This window comes from Canis lupus, chromosome 15, assembly GCF_048164855.1.
Source record: "Canis lupus baileyi chromosome 15, mCanLup2.hap1, whole genome shotgun sequence".
NCBI lineage: Eukaryota > Metazoa > Chordata > Mammalia > Carnivora > Canidae > Canis > Canis lupus.
The window spans coordinates 19,279,995-19,302,370 of NC_132852.1; the positions used below are offsets into that span (position 1 = coordinate 19,279,995).

Below are 22,376 nucleotides of genomic sequence, written 5' to 3' on the forward strand. Positions count from 1 at the left end.
CCCATTTCCCTTTCGTTTAGACTGGGTACATTTCATAAACTGTTCTGACTAGAAACTTGCTCAATACCCCAGTTATCTGACATGTTCAGTGGACATTCAGCCTATTTATTTCCTCAAAGACCATCTGAAAAGAATGGGAGTAGTGCCACTTGTCTTACCACATCCTTGAATCATGTTATGTCTATGTTAATGGACTACATGCTTTGGTCCCATTTTTCTTGATGTCACCTGGGATTTTTTTTTTCTTTCTTTTTGGTCAGTGATACCCTCTTCTTCTATAACTTTAGACTCACCTTCCTCCAAAATAGTTTACTTTTGGCCAAAATATGCTCAGATAGACTCCATATTTAGAACAACAGCAACAGGAACAACAAATGGGTCTTTCACTAAACGTTTGTTTTCTATAAAGAAGCCTATCATTTTACAGTTAAGAATTCAAAGCATGATATTGTTTTCTTCTTGAAAGTAATATGAACTCATAGTAGAACATTGGAAAAATATATTAAACAAACTTTAAAGGCAAAATGTCACCCATAATTTTACCCCTAAGAGAAAATAATGTTTTAAAATATTATTGTTTCTTCCCTTTTTCTAAGTACTTAACATACTTAAAATCTTAAAATCATATCACTTTTTCTCAAAGTGTGATCCATGAGAGGCCCAGAGAAGTTCTTCAAGGTTCAGAGATCCATGAAGTCAAACTTATTTCCATAATAATGTTAATATTTTATTTTTATTTTTCAGCATGTTCACATTTGCAAATATGCTGTAATAGTAAGGATAAGTAAAACTGCTATCTCCTTGGCCTGAATGCAGACAATGGCCCTAATTCATACTATTATTCACCATATTCTTCACAGTCACACCCTTCACAGTCACACCCTTGTATTCTTCATAGTCACACCCTTCGGTGGGGGGAGAGGGGAAGCCTTCTGTAATTAAGAATGATCTTGATGAGTCAGTCATTTTTATTAATTTTGTTAAATCTCAAACTTTAAGTACTTTTTAAAAAATATTCTGTGATGAAATGAGAAAAATGCAGAAAGCTCTTCTGCTGCACAGCAAAGTAAGATAGCTGACTTAAGGAGAAGTATTTGTGCCATTGTTTGAGATGTGTTTAGAACCAACTACTCTTATTATAGAACACCATGACTGACAGGAAACTACATTTATTCAGACTTGAGTATTTAACAAAGATTTTTTTTTTTTTTTTCCAGAGATGAGCACTGTGAAGCTGACACTTCAGGGGAAACAATAGACATATTGGTTACCAATGATAAAATTCAAAACTCTAATTGAAAATTAAAATTTTGGATAGCATGGAGCTACCTGGGTGGCTCATTCGGTTAAGCAACTGCCTTTAGCTCAGGTCATGATCTGGGTCCTAGGATGGAGCCTCACACTTCAGGTTTCCTGCTCAGCAGGGAGTCTGCTTCTTCTTTTCCCCCTGTGTGTGCTCATACTCTCTCTCTTTCTCTCTCTCTCTCTCTCCCTCTCTCAAATAAATAAATAAAATCCTTTAAAAAATTTTGAATAGCACATAACCACCACTTGGGGATTTATAGCCTCTGAGTAGTTAAACATTTTCCTGAGAAGATTGGTGGTGACATTAACAAATGCAATTTTTGATACAGTATAATTATATTATTTGGAATATGTGCATAACTCAACAAACCAATATTTTCCAAGATCATGCATGGGTAAAAAAGCCATTCAAAGTACAAAATAGAACAATAGATTTTAATGTAAAAGTATAAAAAAAATCATATCAGTGATTTTAGATTCCATATTGCAACAGCATTTAATGAAATTGCTACTTGTCCAGTTAAAATGCATTATCAACAAGAAATAGCAAATTATCTTCAAAAGCTACTCTCTCATTTCTAAATACATATTTTTGTGAGGTCAGCTTTTCATATTTTTTAATTCAAAAAACTATGACAGATTGAATTAGGAAGCAAATAAGAGAATTCATATACATAAAAGATACTTGGGATCTTTAATAATGTTTTATGAGCATTAAGTATTCCTGAGATGAAAAATTTTGAAAACATTTGAAAGTTTGCTGCAATATATAATTTTTTTACCCTGGATTTTACACTTAATATTATTTATTACCTGCCTAACACTTACCATAACTTTTTTTTATTGAATTCTTTTCTAACTAGACTAGCAACTATGAGTCTGAATCTTATTCATAGTCATATTTCTAATTTCTAGCAGAGTACTTAGCATAGTACTTAGCATATGTTCTATAAATGTTTATAGAATGACTGAATTGCAATGGAACAAATCATACATGTCAACAGTATTGAGTTCCATTAAATCTTATTACCTGATTCACTGCTTGCTTTGGATTAGTCGCCCTGTTCAGAAATGGTTACTGAATCTTTCCAATACTTAACATGTGAATTATTCCCTGGAAACATCCAAGCAAATCACTTAACAATTAAGTTGTTTTATTGAGTGGGACACCTGGGTGGCTCAGCAGTTGAGCATCTGCCTTTGGCTCAGGATGTGATCCCGGAGTTGCAGAATCAAGTCCCGCATGGGGATCCCTGCATGGAGCCTGCTTCTCTCTCTGCCTATGTCTCTGCCTCTCTCTCTCTCTCTCTGTGTGTGTGTGTGCCTCTCATGAATAAATAAATAAAATCTTTAAAAACGAAGTTCTTTTATTGAGTGGAAAGAGCTCTGATCTAAGTACCTGATTTCTAATCACAATTCTAACAATATTGGTAAAAAGTATAATCTTGGTAAAATGAATTATCATATGCTTTCTGGAGTTATAAATTTTACTCATTGCATACCAAATGTAAGTATTTTAATTAAAACAAAACAATACTTAGAAATTTTAATGTATCCCTACTTTACTATAATATCATAAGAGAAAGAGCCACCTGTGAAAGATAGTGTACAATCTTTGTGCCATGCAAAGGCATAGGTGCTAAATTTGCCCATTGTGTAGAAGTTATAAGATCAGAACATTAAAGACAAAAATCTGGAAAAATACCAGAGAGGAATAAATAATCACTTGCTTAGTAATTATTTACAGTAATTTAGTAATTCAGCAATTACTTAAAGTAACAAAAAGCAGACTCTAAATAATGTTCTTGTCAACAACAGTAGGTACGCACTTGTTTTCAAAGTGCCAGAATCCAAAAAAAAAAAAAAGTGCCAGAATCCAATTTAAAACTCTTTTTCAGACATTCAAAGATCAAAATTTTTATTATCTATAGATCCTTATTAGAAATAATAAAATAAAGAGCTCTTGATTGGAATGGATAGAGTATAAATGTAAAAAGAAATTATGAAGAAAAAAAGAAATTGGAAAAAACAAGCTGATACACCTAAATCAGCACTGAGTATGAAAAAAACTAGAAAAATAAATTGATGAAATAAAATTGAAGTCAAAATAAAATATTGGACTATAAAAACACAGAGGTAAGGGGAAGGAATTATCATACTCTGAATCCCCTAAAGTGTGTGGAAAATTGATAGTGGATATTCACATTAAGAAAATTTAATGTTAAGTTTGTATTTTTTAAGATATAAGGGCAATAATAAAAATATAAATAGAATGCACACATTTTATGATAGTAGGGCGCAAAATGAGGTAAAGAACATTAGGTGATTGCAATGTAAGGAATTAAACGGAAAGAAGAAGCAAAGAAAAGTAGGGTTAGGTAACACAAAAATAAAAGTTCAAATAAACTAAAACCTTCCAATAATCATTGTATTAGCTTGGGTTTTCTACAGAAACAGAACCAACAGGAGATGGATATATAGTAGATAAGTTCTTAAAATTGCTGAAAACAATGTAAAAACAAATTGATACATAACAAGTATAAGAGAAAGCAGAAAGTGGAAGTTCCTCCTCAGTTCAGAAGATTTGCTTTAGAAAAACAGCTGTTAGACAACAGAATGCACCACGGAAACTACACAAATCTTGAGACTGGCAGCTTAGTATCTGAGAAAAAGGATGCTGAGACTAATCAGGGAGAGTATTGGAAAACGAGGAGAATCTATTCACCCTCTCAGTCAGCAAACATTTGGTGTCTGCAGACTTTTCCTTGTTCAAGGGAAAATAATCAGACAAAATAAATACCAACCTAAGGACTGGGTAAGAAGCATCTTCTAAATAACATTTCCCAAAGTCTGTGCCTCAGAATTTATAGGTAAGATAAGAGACATAACCCTATAATAAAATATATTTTTAATGTATTCTCAAATTCTGACTTAAATGTGAAAGTGGTTTCTGTATTTTAGGATCTTGTGGTACTTTGAATATGCTGCTATTCACTGTGTATCCCTAACTGATGAATAACTGCTGAGACTTCTTCATGAAACTGATACATGAAACTGATATTTTCAGACACGTTTTGAGAAATTACTATGGCAATATGTACAACATTCATTGTAAAGTTACAGGATCAAGCTACAAAATTGGCTATATAATAAATCTCCACACGTATTTCCATTGATAAGAGAACACGACGATATTATGTATATTCAATCTATATGGGAAACATATAGGCAAATGAACAGAGTATAGTATTATGAATGGTAAGGTAAGTGAATGCATACGACATATTGTAACTGTAAGGGGATATCTAATCCTACCTTGTAAAGAAAAAGCTTTTCAGAAAGAGTAGGGGTGTGAGCTAAGACATGATTATTTAATTAGAGATGTTTGCAAGATGAAATATGGAGGGGAGGTGGCTGGTAGTCTGAGGATGACTGAATTTTGCATTCCTACCTGAAAAAAGATATGACCATCACCCATAGCCATAAAAGAGGCATTTTAAAACTGAGAATATTTGAGTGTGGTTGAAGTTGAGAGTATGAGGTGGGAAGTGAGGAGATTGCCTGCTGGAAAGGTAAGAGGTTGTACTATCATGAAAGCCCATACAAGATATATAAAGCATATGAGCTTCATCCCAAGGGCAATAAGGAACAAAATACAAGTTTTACAAAGGTTAGGGGGAAACCCTACTTTTGTTTAAAAAGTTACACTACACTCTGGAAATGTGGTATAACAAGAATAGAAGAAAAAAGACCAGTTGAAATGCTGAATGAGATGATGATGGCCTAAAAGTAAGAGATAAAAGATTATACAGGACTGATAGATCTGAAAGATAGCTGAAGAGCAGACAGGGCATGATTTCCTAAGTTAAAAAGAGGAGTCAGCATGATACCCAGGTTTCTGTAAAGCTTGATGAAAACCTGATGAATTCATTCAATGGCATGAAAAACAGAGAGTGAGTGTTTGGGGGTAAAACACAGCATGGCTCAGGGATGTGCTGGATCTGGCTCTGATTATGTTAGATTTGAGAAGTTTTTGGAACTTCAAAATGGAGTGGGTCATGAATGCCTGGGTGGCTCAGTTGGTAGAGTAAGCTGACTATTGATCATGGGGCTGTGAGTTTGAGCCCTGTGTTGGGTGTAGGGTATACTTTAAAAAATAAATAAAACAAAGGGGTATATCAATAGTTAGTTAAGGGATCTGGGTTGAGATGAAAATTTGGTTATTCCATGAGTGTACTTAACATTCTTTCAAGCATTTAAGAAATAGATAATTTTCCTTCTACAGAATCATTCTAAGGTATACCAAAAGGTGGAATTTTAACCTAAATTTACTTTATGAAGCTAGCATAATGCTGATACTAACATCTTAGAAATATAACAAAATAAAATGTCTCAAATCAGTCTAGTTTATAAATATAGAAGCAAATATTTGAATTTAAATACCAGCTCTGACAACATAAAACTTTAAGAACTCTATGTTAGAAATATCCTAAATAAAATAAATAGTTAAAATAATATTTGGAATTACTTAAAAAGGTGTCAATATACTAAATATTTAAGATGAAAATACTATTTGAGTGATCAGGAAAATAATATCTCTCCAGAGTGTTGTCAATTCTTTGTGACCAGGAAGGAGAGAAAATGGCAAAGCTGTAATGACTCTAACAGCTTCTATCTGGATATGATACATGTCACTTCCACTCACATTTGTTGAGTCAGGTAGGTCATTCGATGATGCATAACTTCAAAGGGGAGGGGTGGTGGGACATGCAATCTGTCAGTGTGCCTGGAAGGAGAGAAGGAAGAGTATTTGAGGCCCTCCCTGACGCCAGAGTCACAGAGATAAAGCCAATTGTCCTCTTCCTGCTGTGGGCGGTTTGGGAGGAAGGAGGATTATAACACCAGGGGTCACTCTTTCCGGTCCTCCTGAATGCCCTGTCTAATTTAATCTAGCCAAATCCAGACGGATAATCCATCATCCACCTTCCTAATCAAGGAAGGTAATACTCTGGGTCTCGTTCTCCTTAAAATAGGTTGATAATAGCTCACACCTGGAAGACTTTTTAAAAAAAGATTTTTTTTCCTTTTTTAAAAAAGGAAAATAATAAGCAAAAAAATGTAAAAGAGTAAGAAATGCCACTGGTATAAGAACTAAAGGGTTCCAAAGTTCATCCAAATAGAAGATTTTTTCCCTTAGTATTAGAAAACTCTAGAGCAACCAGATTCTGAAGAATTGTACACAAGAGGAAATTAGGTAAGTTAGAATATTACTAAATGTGTTGTGGGACCTCAGAAGATTTCAGAAGTCTTCTTCACAGAGGACAATATTATATCAGTTCTAAGCAGGGAAGAAAGAGGGCAAAAAAATTTTTTTGACACCCCACTCTTGTCTAAAGCAAATAATGAAAATGTGGGAAATGTAATCACTAGTTCAAGAACTAAAATCTTGGAAGGAAAAAAAAAAAAAAGAGAAGAAAAAAATTTAAAAATCAACAAAACATAAAATGAACATGAGTGTAATTTTTTTCAGACAATCAAACAAAACCCTGAAATCATTATAAGTTTAAATCATAGGAACTGTAGCTCATCTTGAGAAGAAAAAAAAAATAAAAAGATGCAAAAGGAAATTCTTTCACATGTACAGAGAAGTCATGATATCCTGAAATCTGTGTATTACTTAAATGAATTTCAGTGCTAGAATCCAGAAACACACTCTCCTCACAAAACCCAGACAGCCAAAGGGCTGAACAAAACAAAAACATCAGTACCCAAGCTGCTATTTGCTATCTTACTCTCTACAAGAGTCAAGAACTGTATAGCTAAATAGGATGGACAGACATACAGGGAAAACGCTAGAACTCCCTGATGATTTGAGGAGGCAATAGAAAACTTAGAAAACATTTGGTTAAAAAATACATAAGGAAAAAAGATCAAGGCAAAATATCTAAAATAAATTGGATCCAAGTTTGTTTATGTTGGATGTCTGTATATACATAAAAGAGAAAGAAAAAACCCAAATATATCTAAAGGTTAAAAAAAAATATATGAAGAAAAATCCATTTGGGGGCAAAATAAAACAGTTTAAGAAACACAAGATGCTAATGGGAAAAACTTTTGCAATCTCAAAAAGAAACATTAACTCTTATGAGATAAAAAGTAATCAAAAATGTACTGATAAAACAATGAACCACATCAATCTGTACTCTTACAGAAAACATGGAGTTGTACGTAAGATTAAAAAAAAAAAGGAGTTTAGTTTTATTTTCTCTGTGTATTTGCAAAATACTTAGGACCAACACAGAAACAATAATAAAAGCTCCTGTGAAAAAAAATTACACTTAAAAAAAAAAAAAAGGAAAGAAAAAGACCTGAGAGGGATTAGTGCCTTAGCCCTAGGGAGCTACAGCAAATCTGATTAGTCCAAGGAATTGAAAAGATATTAGGAAGATAGAACAGGAGGTGAGAGAATTAGAAATTACTGAGGAAGAAGGCCTCGGAATGGACTATGATGGGAACTGGAGCCGGGGCTGGGCAGGGGGCGGGGGGGGGGGGGGGGGGGGGGGGGGGGGGGGGGTCTGGGTGGAGGCAGGGGTCCCCGCTGGTAGCCAGAGGGTGGGGATCATGGAGGCCCAGTGTATCCACAAGGAGGCACCAGTGGAGGAGGTCCAAGCATCCCATGTGGAGGCATGGGACCTGGGTGACCCATGGGAGATCCATACAGAGGCCCTCAAGGGGGCATGTCCATTGGAGGAGGCCCAGGATGAGGCATTCCAGGTGGTGGTTGGGGTGGCAGATGCCCCCCAGTGCCTGGGGGCCCAGCATGCGGGTGGCCTGGGCCATGAGGGCCATGGTGGGCCAGCTGCATCTGAGACATCTCTGGACGGGGCATCCCACTCGGTGGGAATGGGTGAGGATGCGAGTGTCCATGTCCAGGACGTCTGGCCCCTGGGATTCCTGCTGATGGTGGACTGTGTCCTCCAGCCCTCGGAGGCATAGGTGTCGGGGGGCATGGCTGGGGGTATCCCAGGTGGAAGGGCTCCAGGAGGCAGCACTAGGGGTGCGAAGGACCCAGGAGGAGGCATGCCTGGTGGAGGGAGCCCAGACCCCAAAGATGTAACGACAGGATTGGGGGCTGAAGGCAGAGGGGGTGCGTCTGCAAACAGCTGATGAGGGTGGTCAGCTTGGGAGAGTGGGTTCTGGGCTGCCAGAAGTCGTTCAACTGCTGAGCCGTGGCGCAACCCCTTGAAGTCCTTGAAGGCATAGGACGCAGTGATGGGGCGGTTACCAAGATACTGCCTGCTCATGGCCTCGGTAACTGCATCCGAAGCATCAAATGACGCAAAATTAATAAAGGCATAACCTTTGGAGTTGCCTGTATCAGGGTCCCACATAATCTTGGGGGGTTGTAAGATGACCCCGAAGGCGTTGAAGGAATCATGAAGCAGATTCCCATCAATCCCTGGGTCCAGATTGTCAATGAAAATGTTGGCCCCCACGTCCAGGTTGCTGTTGTGAGCCGATGTCTTGTTCACTCTTATTGGCTTCCCATAGAGTTTGATCATGTTCATGATCTTAATGGCACAGTCAGCATCTTCCCCACTCAGGAATTCCACAAAGCCATAGCCTTGGTGCTGACCTGTGACTCTATCCTTTGGCATGTGGGTGCTGACTACTGGCCCTGCCTGGAGAAAAAGCTCCCACAGCAGTGGTTTGCCAACCTTCTCATCCAGGCCCCCGATGTAGACAGTGGCATCCTGGTTCTGCTTCAGATCCACCCTGCTGCCATGGCGAAAGAGCTCCTGCCCTCTCCAGGCCTGTACATAAGATTCTTAACTAATGTTTTCTGGATGATAATACTACAATTTTTTTTTCATTTTCTTACATTATTTAACACCTCCTGAATTTTCTTCAATTAACCAAGATTTTAATTAAACAAATATTGATTTGTACCTTCCATAGTCTGAGCACTGAGCTAGGTAGATGCAATAGATACAATAGTAAACACTAAATATGGTGCCTGCCCTTCAAGCACTAATTGAATAGAAAGAGAATTAGCAATGCAGTGTAAACAAGTTCTATGACTGATAGATATTTGTAAAACTAAATATGTGTGTGTGTGTGTATATATATATATATATATATATATATATATATATAGGCTCAAAAGGGCTCAGTATATATATATTGAGCCCTTTGAGTTGTCCAGCAGGAAAGAACTCAGCAAAATATAGTTTATATAAAGAAATGGTTTATGATAGAGTGAGTAGGCATTTAAGTAATGTAGAAAACAAACATACATTTCTAAGTCTGCTGTATTAGGAGATGTGGGACTTTGGAACAGGGAAGTAGGATATTATCTGAAAGGCAAGCTAGAATTTCAAGAGAATATTCTATCTCATAGACTGTGTGAGAGCTGTATTGATGACAAGATAGGGGAGGGGGACAGAGACAGAGAGACAGGACAGAAAAAGAGAGAGAGAGAGAGAGAAGAGAGATAGGGGAAGGGGGAAGGAAGGAGAGAGGAAAGAAGATAGAGGTATTCCCACTAGCTTAAGAGCCCAGACATTCCAACTTCTCTGTACTCATCTGAGCTTCCTTACTTTCTGGTGTCTATCTCACTGAAACATACTGTTCCTTGTCCCAATTTCTTGGGTTAATTTTTAGAGTCATTTTAATTCTTCAGCAAGCCCTCCTCAGTGATTTGTCATTTGGATCATGGACCGTCTCTACAGTCTTTACTTTGTTAAATTTAAATGCTAATGCCCCTCATTATGGGACAACCTTTACCTGTGGCAATTACACCTGAACACAGGGGAACTATTTAGGTTCTAAATGAAATAGCTAATCTCCTGTTTAGTGACACTGTACTTAAAAAAAGGAAAAAAAATATTTTGAATCAGGTGTATGTTCTCAAATTACCTAATGGCAGAAAATAAAAAAGAAGACAGAGAAAAGAGAGGAAATTAACATGTGGATATTTTGCATCTTTTTTTTAAACAAATATGGTCAGGAAAAATGTTATTTGAAAACTAGTTGCAGATACTCCTAGCCTCTTACAAGGATATTAGTTTGAGAAGTGAAAGGATTTTCTAATGAATTCCCAAACATGAAATCCAAAACTCCAAAAGGAATTCTTGTCCTTTATGACTGTTATTTTAGAACCAAATTCTATGAGCGTGTTCATTGTCTGGTGACTCCTGATGATAGGGCTTTTAGCTTGATTCTTGACAATCTCAATAAACACATCTTCTATCAATCACACACTTCTCACTCCCCTGGAAAGTAGGATATAAACACAAATTGGTTAAACCCAGTCTCCTTATTCTCTGATAATGCCGAACTTATACCACAATTATGTGCACAATTGCAACACTATCCCATGGGAGTAGAGTTGTGGCATTGTGTCCAAACTCATTCTATGAAGCCAGCATCACCTTAATTCCAAAACCAGACAAAGACCCCACCAAAACAGAGAATTATAGACCAATATCCCTGATGAACACAGCTGCAAAAATTCTCAACAAGATATTAGCCAATAGGATCCAATAGTACATTCAGAAGATTATTCACCATGACCAAGTGGGATTTATCCCCAGGATGCAAGGCTGGTTCAACACTCGTAAAGCAATCAATGTGATAGATCATATCAACAAGAGAAAAAACAAGAACCATATGATCCTCTCAATAGATGCAGAGAAAGCATTTGACAAAATACAGCATCCATTCCTGATCAAAACTCTTCAGAGTGTAGGGATGGAGAGAACATTCCTCAGCATCTTAAGAGCCATCTATGAAAAGCTCATAGCATATATCAATCTCAATGGGGAAACACTGGGAGCCTTTCCCCTAAGATTAGAAACATGACACGGATGTCCACTTTCACCACTGCTATTCAACATAGTACTAGAAGTCCTAGCCTCAGCAATCAGGCAACAAATAGAAATAAAAGGCATTCAAATTGGCAAATTGGCATCCTCTTTGTGGATGACATAATACTGTACAAAGAAGACCCCAAAGACTCTACCCCAAGATTGCTGGAACTCATACAGCAATTCGGCAGTGTGGCAGGATATAAAATCAATGCCTAGAAATCAGTGGCATTTCTATACACTAACAATGAGACTGAAGAGAAATTAGGGAGTCAATCCCATTTAAAATTGCACACAAAAGCATAAGATATCTAGGAATAAACCTAACCAAAGAGGTAAAGGATCTATACCCTAAAAACTATAGAACACTTCTGAAAGAAATTGAGGAAGACACAAAGAGATGGAAAAATATTCCATGCTCATGGGTTGGAAGAATTAATATTGTGAAAACATATATGCTATCCAAGTCAATTTACACATTCAATGCAATCACATGTCGTTCAATGCAATCCCTATCAAAATACCATGGACTTTCTTCAGAGAGTTGGAACAAATTATCTTAAGATTTGTGCGGAATCAGAAAAGATCCCAAATAGCCAGGGGAATATTGAAAAAGAAAACCAGAGCCGGGGGCATCACAATGCTAGATTTCAAGTTGTACTGCAAGCTGTGATCATCAAGACAGGTGGTACTGGCACAAAAACAGATACATAGATCAATGGAACAGAATAGAGAATCCAGAAATGGGCCCTCAACTCTATGGTCAACTAATATTCAACAAAGCAGGAAAGACTATCCATTGGGAAAAGGACAGTCTCTTCAATAAATGGTGCTGGGAAAATTGGACAGCCACGTGCAGAAGAATGAAACTAGACCATTCTCTTACACCATACACAAAGATAAATTCAAAATGGAAGAAAGATCTAAATGTGAGACAAGAATCCATCAAAATCCTAGAGGAGAACACAGGCAACACCCTTTTTGAACTTGGCCACAGCAACTTCTTGCAAGATACATCTATGAAGGCAAGGGAAACAAAAGCAAAAATGAATTATTGGGACTTAATCAAGATAAAAAGCTGCTGCACAGCAAAAGAAACAGTAAAAAAAAACTAAAATACAACCTACAGAGTGGGAGAAGATATTTGCAAATGACCTATCAGATAAAGGGCTAGTATCCAAGACCTATAAAGAACTTATTAAACTCAACACCCAAGAAACAAACAATCCAGTCATGAAATGAGCAAAAGACATGAAGAGAAATCTCACAGAGGAAGACACAGACATGGCCAACATGCACATGAGAAAATGCTCCGCATCACTTGCCATCAGGGAAATACAAATCAAAACCATAATGAGATACCACCTCACACCAGTGAGAATGGCGAAAATTAACAAGACAGGCAACAACAAATGTTGGAGAGGATGTGGAGAAAGGGGAACCCTCTTGCACTGTTGGTGGGAATGTGAACTGGTGCAGCCACTCTGGAAAACTGTGTGGAGGTTCCTCAAAGAGTTAGAAATAGATCTGCCCTACGACCCAGCAATTGCACTGCTGGGGATTTGCCCTAAAGATACAGATGCAGTGAAAGACCGAGACACCTGCACCCCGATGTTTCTAGCAGCAATGTCCACAATAGCCAAACTGTGGAGGGAGCCTCGGTGTTCAATGAAAGATGAATGGATAAAGAAGATGTGGTCTATTTATACAATGGAATATTACTCAGCCATTAGAAACGACGAATACCCACCATTTGCTTCGACGTTGGATGGAACTGGAGGGTATTATGCTGAGTGAAGTAAGTCAATCGGAGAAGGACAAACATATGGCTTCACTCATATGAGGAATATAAGAAATAGTGAAAGGGAATAAAGGGGAAAGGAGGGAAAATGAGTGGGAAATACCGGTGAGGGTGACAGAACATGAGAGACACCTAACTCTTGGAAACGCACAAGGGGTGGTGGAAAGGGAGGTGAGCGGGGGGATGGGGTGACTGGGTGACAGGCACTGAGGGGGGCACTTGATGAGATGAGCACTGGGTGTTATACTATCTGTTGGCAAATCGAACTCCAATAAAAAATATACAAAAAAATTTGTGTTCAAACTGTTCATTATTTTTTTCTCTAAGTATAACCCTTAAAAAATCACAATTAAAAAACTCTAGAATAATCTGCATTTTTGTGGTTAAAGAAATCAGTGTGGATTCTTTAAATAATCCATGAGGGTCTTAAAGCTGAGATTCAAATGTATTCAAATGTCCAGGTTGTGCTTGATGATTAAACAGGGTTTCACCTGTGGTTTGCGGGCTATTGTAAACCAAACCTCATGGAAACAACCCATGTTTAAAACCTGTGATCCTTGGGGACAGAATGCATTGAATTGGCTTTACTCCTGCATGAAAACACTTTTCTTGCTTCTTCATTCATCTATGCCATACATTCATCCCATGTATGGTGAACATAAAGGCATTCAATACTTCTAATTCTCTGGGAGCTGCTTCTGCAGTCATAAACTCAGAGAAATGAGTGAAAATAGTTCATGGAAACTCTTGGCCTGAAATGCCTGGTCATTGAACTCTTCTACCTTTCATTCTGACCTTGGCCTCATTTCTGTTTACCTTCCTCTGCATGTAGCATCTCACATCACACCTGCCTTCAGTTCCCATCCCGTTGTATCGGCAAAACCTCTGAGCTTCCTGCTCCCTCTGCTTGAAGGGTGCCACCTGCGTAGCTCCTGTTCATCCATTGGATCTCAGCCTACATGTCAGCACAGTAAAGAGGCTGTCGTTACTGACCACGCAATAGAAATTAGTCCTCTATTTTATTTGCCTCAAATAACTCATAACAGGCAGACACAACTCTATTTACTTCCTTTTACCCTGCTTCCTTGTTTATTGTATATCTAAAATGTAACCTTGACCAATATCACTGTGGTTATATTAACTATCTTATTTAACATTTTATTTCCATCCTATAGCACCATGTTTGGAGGAGAAGGGTGCCTAATAAATATTTTGGATGAATGCTCCCATATAAACCCAACTAGACAAAGTGAGGATTTTCTGATAGGCTTACTAAACATTGATTATATCATTCTAGTATCATTCTGTTAAGAGACAATTAATGGTCTGTAAAGTCAGAAAAGAGGTAACTACTGAATTTATAGTATTTATTTGGTAAATTTGCTTGGATACTTATGAAAATATGTTAAAACTTGCTCTGGATTTCTCCACCATTGAAGGATAAATGAAGAAAAAGTACGAATGTTTCTTTTGCATATGGTAATCTCTCTCTCTCTCTCTCTATATATATATATATAGTGTATATATATATATTCTATATATATATAGAATCTTGTATACTACATATACTACATATACTATATGTAATTTTCTCATATACTACAGAATCTTGGTTCACTGGTCTTTTTAAAGATGAACTGGAGAAAATTAGGATGATTGAAGTTTTTGTTATAATTTTTTGGATATATATTTTGAATATATGGACAATTACAATGTGACCCAAAGAAATAAATATTTCTGAAACATTCAATTCCATCATACTTCTTTATTACATATTTTATGTCAATTTTAGTGCTTTTGTATGTTTCAGAAGTACTAAGATTTTCTCACTTAGTGATAAATTAGTTCCAATTAAGATTATTTACTTATGAAATCTGTTTAACTGTAACTATGACAGTCATAATGGAGAGGAAGTCTGCAAATTGGTAGGATAGAAAAAGTTTTCCCTGAAAGAATGAAAGTGAGACATTGTTTGCTAGAAAAAGAATAAATGAGAGACAGCTAATAAGAAAGAAAAAAATTACAACTGTAAAAGAAAGTGAATAGGGCATCCTCTTCCAAGGAACATCAATGGTCTTCAAAAAAAATAAAGGCTGACAGATTATAGATTATAGATAGATGATAGATAGATAGATAGATAGATAGATGATAGATAGATGATAGATAGATGACTTTGTAACATGAGAGGAATGTATTTACTTAAATTTTAATATTCTAACTATAAAAATTGAAAATCATTTAATTGTATTGGTATCCCAACTTTTGCTTTGAAATTTTACCGAACTGTGACATCCAAAAGTTTAAGAACTAGTTGATGCTAAAATAGATAGAACTAACACAAAAATGATAATGGAAGCAGAACTATCAGGGATTTATATCATGAGAATATATGACATAACATAGCATCAGAAGATTGGCCATCTACTTATTCACCTAAAGTTCTGTGACAGACTATGAAGGCTGAGTTTGTTGCTTGAGAGAGAGGAGCAATGTAGCCAAATTTGTTTGCCAACCATTAATTAATGTTGGGCTACAGTTACCCAGATTAATTTTCTCCAGCAAGAGAATAAGTTCTGTTTTCTATATATTCCAGGAATTTGGGGAACGGAAGAATGCCAAACCAGAAATACTATGTAAACTAATAGCTAACAGATTTCAGATAAAATTGAAATAACATGGACAGAACACTGCTTAGAAGGTGATGTTTCAAAGTTACTCAAACATTTTCGCGAGGTTGATTTGTAGGCTTGTGACTTTTATGGTAAAAATCATTAAATATTATTTATAATTCTGCTAATTGATACACACAGATCAGCCAAAAGAGAAAATAGAAAAATAGATTTATAATGTGGTCTTGAAAACTTAGAGTTTCATGTTCTTAAAGGACACATAGTTGTCAGAAGGGCGGAGGGTGGAAAGATGGGTAAAATGGGTGAAGAAGAGTGGAAACACAAGCTTTCAGTTGTGGATTGAATAATTAACAGGGATAAAAGGTAGAGTATAGGGAATATAGTCGATGATAATGTAATAGTGTGATATGGTGACACTTGTGGTGAGTATAGCATAACATAGAGACAACTCAAATCATTGTGTTATACACCTGAAATTAATGGAACATTGTGTCAAATACAGTCAATTTTAAAAACTGGATAGGTAAGCATACAGAGATCTAAGCAAACTTCTTAGACATATAAACCAAAGAAAGAAAAAGGGAAAGAAAGGCAGAAAGGAAAAAAATAAGAAAGGGAGGAAGGGACAAAGGAAGGAAAAGAGGAACTCCATCAGAACACTCAATCAGAAACTCATTTAGCAACACTAAATGAATTTTGGGAATAAAGTATTGTTTGCTTAGATGGGTATAGGTGTGTGTCTGCATCTATTTGCGTGAATAATACATGCTTAATAAAACTTGAAAATGTTTGACATCATGCTTAAAAATGAACATTTATCATTTTTGTTTAGTGAATTTAAATTTCATTAAAAATAATAATGGCAAAAAAAATAAATAAAAATGGCATTTAATCATAAAACTATTTATAGTTCACACACTAATAGAAACATGTTGTCTTTTTACTTGGTGCCGGCCGTTATGGAGCCATTGTTAATTCCTGAGCTACGAAGTAGTAATGTAAGTAAATGATAGTAGTAGTGATGTAAGTAAATGGGTACTTTTACCCATTAATGAATAGGTAAATAATGAATTTGCAAAGAAGTCCTACCATGGTATTCGGAATAGGAGGTGATGGCTCAAACTATTCTCCCCATGCATGTAGGACCCCAAATTTAGAGTTGATATCACATAACAGTGAGTTTGCTGTACCTGTGGCTATAAAAATAAAATAGTAGGAGCAGACAGATGATTTTCAGAATGAATGGCAAGTCCCAAATGTGGCAAAATATATAGAAGACAAGACTGGAATTTAGAAGAGAGATCAGGAAAGAAGATTTACAGGTAAGTTACACCTAAAGAAGTGACTGGAAACCAGGTAAGTTGACAGGGCTCTGAGATGAAGAGCAGAAAAAAACTCTTCATCTCAGGGCAACAATGGAATCCCAATGGGTGCATATGCTTAGCCCACAAAAAGAGATAAAACTGGGTTGTGAAATAAGAAAATTAATAGAGCAATACTTCACAGAAGCCAAGACCATACTATACTGTAAATACAATCACTTGCCTTTGGCTAGTAGAAAACAAACACTAGCCAGCTCAGTTCCATCTTGCAATTTTTTTACTAACTTCAGTTATTCTGTTTAGCCATTCAGAACAATAATCAAAATGAAATGGGTTATCACTGATTTATTCTCCAGTTTTTTATGAGAACCATTAATTGTTTCAGGTATTGGGGTCATCTTTCTGACTTCTCTGAGGAGAGAGGAGCCCCACACAGTTTAAAATGGTTTATGACTTGTTTTCTATTTTGCATCTAAATTGATATATTGGTATAGATCAAAACTCCAGGAGGAAAGGATAGCAACTGATGATTAGAAACTCAAAATAGAGCAATATGCATTGAAAACAAAGATGAGAAAATACAACTGGCCAGCAGAATGGGCCTCTGTAAGAGAGCTTTTTTTTTTCATTGAGTGCCTTATAACTTACTACTCCTTCCCACCATCTGTCTTGGCACAGACAGCTGTAAGGACAGCTTTCCATCTAACTCTTTTCCTCCATGACCAGAATCTTGAAAGTTAAATTGGTTCCTTTTATTGTCTGCTCCTTGAATGGAAGCCAAACTAGCCATTCACTGCAGGTGGTTATCAGTCAACACTTGCAATTATGGTCCAAACCGGTTTTCCAACAGAAATCCATCACATTATTAAAGGCAATGCATAAAGTGTTTCTTAAAAGATTCAGGGATGCCAGCAAACTCACATCTAAAAGGATCTCTAAAAAGTTTCCCATGATGGTTGAATCTTCATAGTCCTAATTTTCAAAAGTTAGCTAGAATCACTTTAATGATTTCCTTTTTTTTTTTCTTCTCAAGAAAAGCATTTACAAGAAGTAGGGTAGGGGTGTTTTGTTTTGTTTTGCACTTTCGTAATAAAATTTCTGGGTACTTACTCTGGGGACAGATCCTGTTTTTGACATTGGAGATGCAGCAATGCATATGATAGGCGTAGTCTCTGTTCTCAATTAACTTACATTCTGGTGCTTAAGAAAGATAGAAATTAGACACATACCTACAGATTAGTATGCATAATGTTAAATACTATGAAGAAACTAAGGCTAAAGAGATATAGAGTAACTAAAGGGGTGATTTAGGGGGCTATTTTGATGACTGAAGACCTATTTAAAGAGCGAGCTTTGAAATGAAACTTAAACAATGGCAATAAGTCAGCTATCTAAATATCTGGGAGCACAATTATGATCATGGAAAAGCAACTAAAAGCCCTAATACAGACATAGAACAACAAAAGCAGAGTCTGTCTAGGTAAGTAGGCAATAGGGGAATGGTAAAGGTGATGTTAGGGAAGAGGGGAAGGATAGAATTATTTACAGCCTTATGGTCCATTTAAAGAAATTTGGATTTTACCCTGCAGATAAAGGAAAATCCTTGAAGTATCCTCAACAAAGAAAGGACACAAATTGACTGCCATATTGAACCTTCCCAGTATCTACGTGGTGGATTCATTGCTGGAGAACAGAGCCCCTACTTTCCTTCCCCACATAACTGCAAGGTATAGTGGTGCTGCTCTCCATGAAAAAAAAAAAAAAAGCAGAGTGACAAATACCTCCACATTCGATAGGCCAAGTAGCTCCACCTAGGGAAAAGCTTTCACTAAAAAAGCAATCTGTGATTTCCAGTGGACTCCTGATGAGGTCTTTGTTAAGTGAAACATATTTTCTCAGTTCTTACACCTGAACACATCTCCTCTCCCTATTATTTTAGCTAGAAGCAATAACAGTGTCCAAAGATGTGCGATTTTAGCAGGAGTAATAGCGCACATGTTCTCAGGTAGAGGACCTTTTGGAATGATTCAGAAATTACAGCCACACTTCTGCAGCGAAGAGGAATGGATATGGCAGTCCTCTGTAAACAATAATGCATCATGAGAGTAAACATTATTACAGAAGTTGAACACCAAATATGCTTAAACTAGAACAAGCACTTGCACTAAACTTCTGCTTCTTATCACTTGGCCCATTGAGTCTCGATTTGTAAGCAAGTATTAGAAAAAGATATTTGGTGCTGCAGTGACAACAAATCTATCAGAGTTAGGGGCTTTGAACTCTCTGAATTATTTCCCAAAGTAAAAACCTTGAGCCAGAGAGAGTCATGCTCACTTAGGGCATTTCTGGCAGAATAAATATTATATAAAAGAACAATGGACATAATCAATACTGAGTTTGATGCACTCTTTTCTGGTGACTTTCAGAAGACACTTAATACGCACAAAATGAATTTTCTCCTTGTTTATATTCTTCACAATGATATTTATGGAACAAACTCTTTGATGCAGATACTGAATCGGCCATTTGCTCTTTAGCATAGTAGTACAAGCTCATTTCGCCAAAGGGGGGAAATTAAAACTACATGAAAGAGTAGCTCTGGAATGCCACGCTGATGTTAAGGTTACTATTAAGATTAAAATATCAGTTTCAATGACTATGGAAAAAGTGGAAAAGCATTTTTTCCATTTAAACTTATCAGACTGATAATGCCAATGGGGAGACACAATTTCCCCCCCTCAGCTGTGATTAGTCTGGTATGTAAAAAATGTATGGATGATTTTTCAAGGTCATAGGGACCCATAGACATACTGACTCCATTGTGTTGCAGAAAAAACAGATCCTGTTGGCTTGAAGAGATACTGTGGAGGCCTCTCAGGTAGATGAATGTACTGCTTCTGGTTTTGTTTGTTAGCTGAACACATAGATCAAAAAGCCAACATGTCTTTATGAAGCCAAGATTAGGCCCTATTTTTCATCCTGAGGGTCAGTCAGACTCTACGATGACAAGTATTTAATAATTTCTAATTTATAGCCTAATAATATTCATGGTACACCAGATCAAAAAGTTTTCATTCTTCCAGGTTTTGTCAAAGCTGGATATATCTTTGTTGTCACTCAAAACCAGAGCAGATCAAGCTTTGGAAAAGTATAGAAATTACTTGTTCTATATGATACTCAGGAATTCTAGCTTTTTGCATTCACACTATGAAATCTAAATGGGATATGGATTAAAAACTCATTGTGAGGTTGTTTTCCATACTGAAGTATACAAAATTATTAATTTACCTTGAAAGAAGAAGGTTAACAGGGAATCTAGTTAAAGTATCTATGTCCCAAATGTTAATAAAATGACAGGAATATCATTTACTAACTTATGAAATAGAAACGATTTCAAGGCATTCCTGAAAACTTGAATAAAATAGTTTTAAAGCAAAAGGCGAGGTTTATTTTTATTTCCTTAACCTATTTGGGAGAAATATTTATAATCATTTAACTATAAGCACTAGGTATTGAATTTTTAAATATGCATGTATATACAAGAATAAGAAAATTTTCATTCTGGTTCTCTTATTTTCTGGAATATCCATCAGTATAGGACATAGTGGGGCTTCCCCTCTCCAGATATTTCTTTCTGAGACATTTATCAACTTTGAGTTACAAGTAACCCATTTAAATGCTGAGTGAATTTGATGTTGCTAACCTTTAGTACAGCTTAATAGCCAAGATTAGGACTTCATAGTTGCATTGTCTGGAGAAAATCCAGGCTCTGCCTCTTAGTTACTGTCTGATCTTGAGCAAGTTTTTAAAAATTTGTTTTTATTTTCTCCACTTTAAAATGTGAATATTAATATTACTCACCTTGGAGGTTAGATAGTGAGAATTAAGGGATATCGTATGTGTAAAATGCTAGAAAGTGGCTGGTACACAACACTGCCAGAACTTGTTTGGTGGTGTTGGTAGTAGTCTTGTTTGGTGGTGGTGGTGGTAGTAGTAGTCAAGTCTTGCTTAACTCCACAACTTCCTTTCCTCCTTCAGTCATTTTATGTTAGAAGTGTTTCCTCCTAAGCAAGGATAATTTTTCCTCCTTTGCTCTGGACCCTGCCTCCTTCTGCCTTCTCAGATATATCACCTATATTCCCTCTATAACCTCTACTACATTTTCACACTCTCTCCATAAGACCCTTTCCCATTATCACTGACATTTTTTCAGATCTCCCTCAATTTAACAAAAAATAAAAAAATAATAATAATCTCTTTGATTAGCTCTTCCTTTGTAGTGATTACTCTGGCTGTATCCTTGCTTTTGAGCACAGATTTATTAATCCAAATTCTCTTCTTGGGCTGACTACAAGTTCTCACCTTTCATTATGAAGTTCTTACCTCATTGCAATTGAACTTTTGCCCCAATTGTTCTCTTCAGCTGACTTTGCAAAGGACAAATGACCTTTGCTTTGCTAAAGCCTCTTAACCTATTTGATACTGTACGGTGCTGGATTTTTCAGGGCCATTTTTGCTATTCACTAACCTTATCATACTGCGAATGCTCTCTTCTCATGATTCCACTTCTGTGGTTTTCCTCCTCTACTTCCTGCCAATACTTCTATATTTTGAGGTTTACTTCTCATCCATCAATCCATTAGGTGTTATTTTTTTCCTAAGCCAGCTCCTCTTCTTTCAATTTCTCTCTCTCTCTCTCTCTCTCTCTCTCGGTCTCTCTCTCACACCATATGTATTTCCTAAGGTTTGAATCTGTATATTCAGTAGCTTTCTAGACATCCTCACTTGGCAGTCTCACAGCACTTTGACCTCAGCATAGTCCAAACTGAACTGCTCATTCTCTCCCATCAGATTGAACCTCAACAAATCTTCCTTCTCTGAGTGCTCCCTACCTTAGTCAAAGGCATCACCATCTCCCCTATCCCCTAAACTCAGATCATGGGAAACATCAACACCTCTTAACACCAAAACAATGATCTCATCTTGAAAGTTTCAATTGAATCCCAATTTTTTCCTGTTTCTGGTGCTAAATTAATCCAGGCCTCCACTGTTTTTCTTCTGAAGCATGAACAAAATACTTCCTTTCTCCATCATATTCTGTACCCTTGCAATAGATTTCTCACAATGCATACAAAGTGACCTTCCTTAACCACAACCCTAAAACTTTAATGACTTTTTTAAAAGATTTTATTTATTTATTTATTCACAAGAGACACAGAGAGAGAAAGAGACAGAGACATAGGCAGAGGGAGAAGCAGGCTCCACACAGGTAGCCCGATGTGGGACTTGATCTCCAGGATCACGTCCTGGGCCGAAGGCAAGTGCTAAACTGCTGAGCCACCCAGGCATCCTGAAACGTAGTGACTTTCATGGCTTCTGACTTAAATATTGCTAAGTGCCTTGAAATGGTTTACACAGACCTCTGCAACCCAAATTCACCTTCTTCTTC

General features: G+C 36.7%; 1 pseudogene; it reads right to left on the reverse strand.

Moving 5' to 3' along the window:
• Window positions 1-7,780: 7,780 nt before the first annotated feature.
• Window positions 7,781-17,717, reverse strand: LOC140604495 (splicing factor 3B subunit 4 pseudogene; annotated as a pseudogene).
• Between the last annotated feature and the right edge of the window lie 4,659 nt (window positions 17,718-22,376).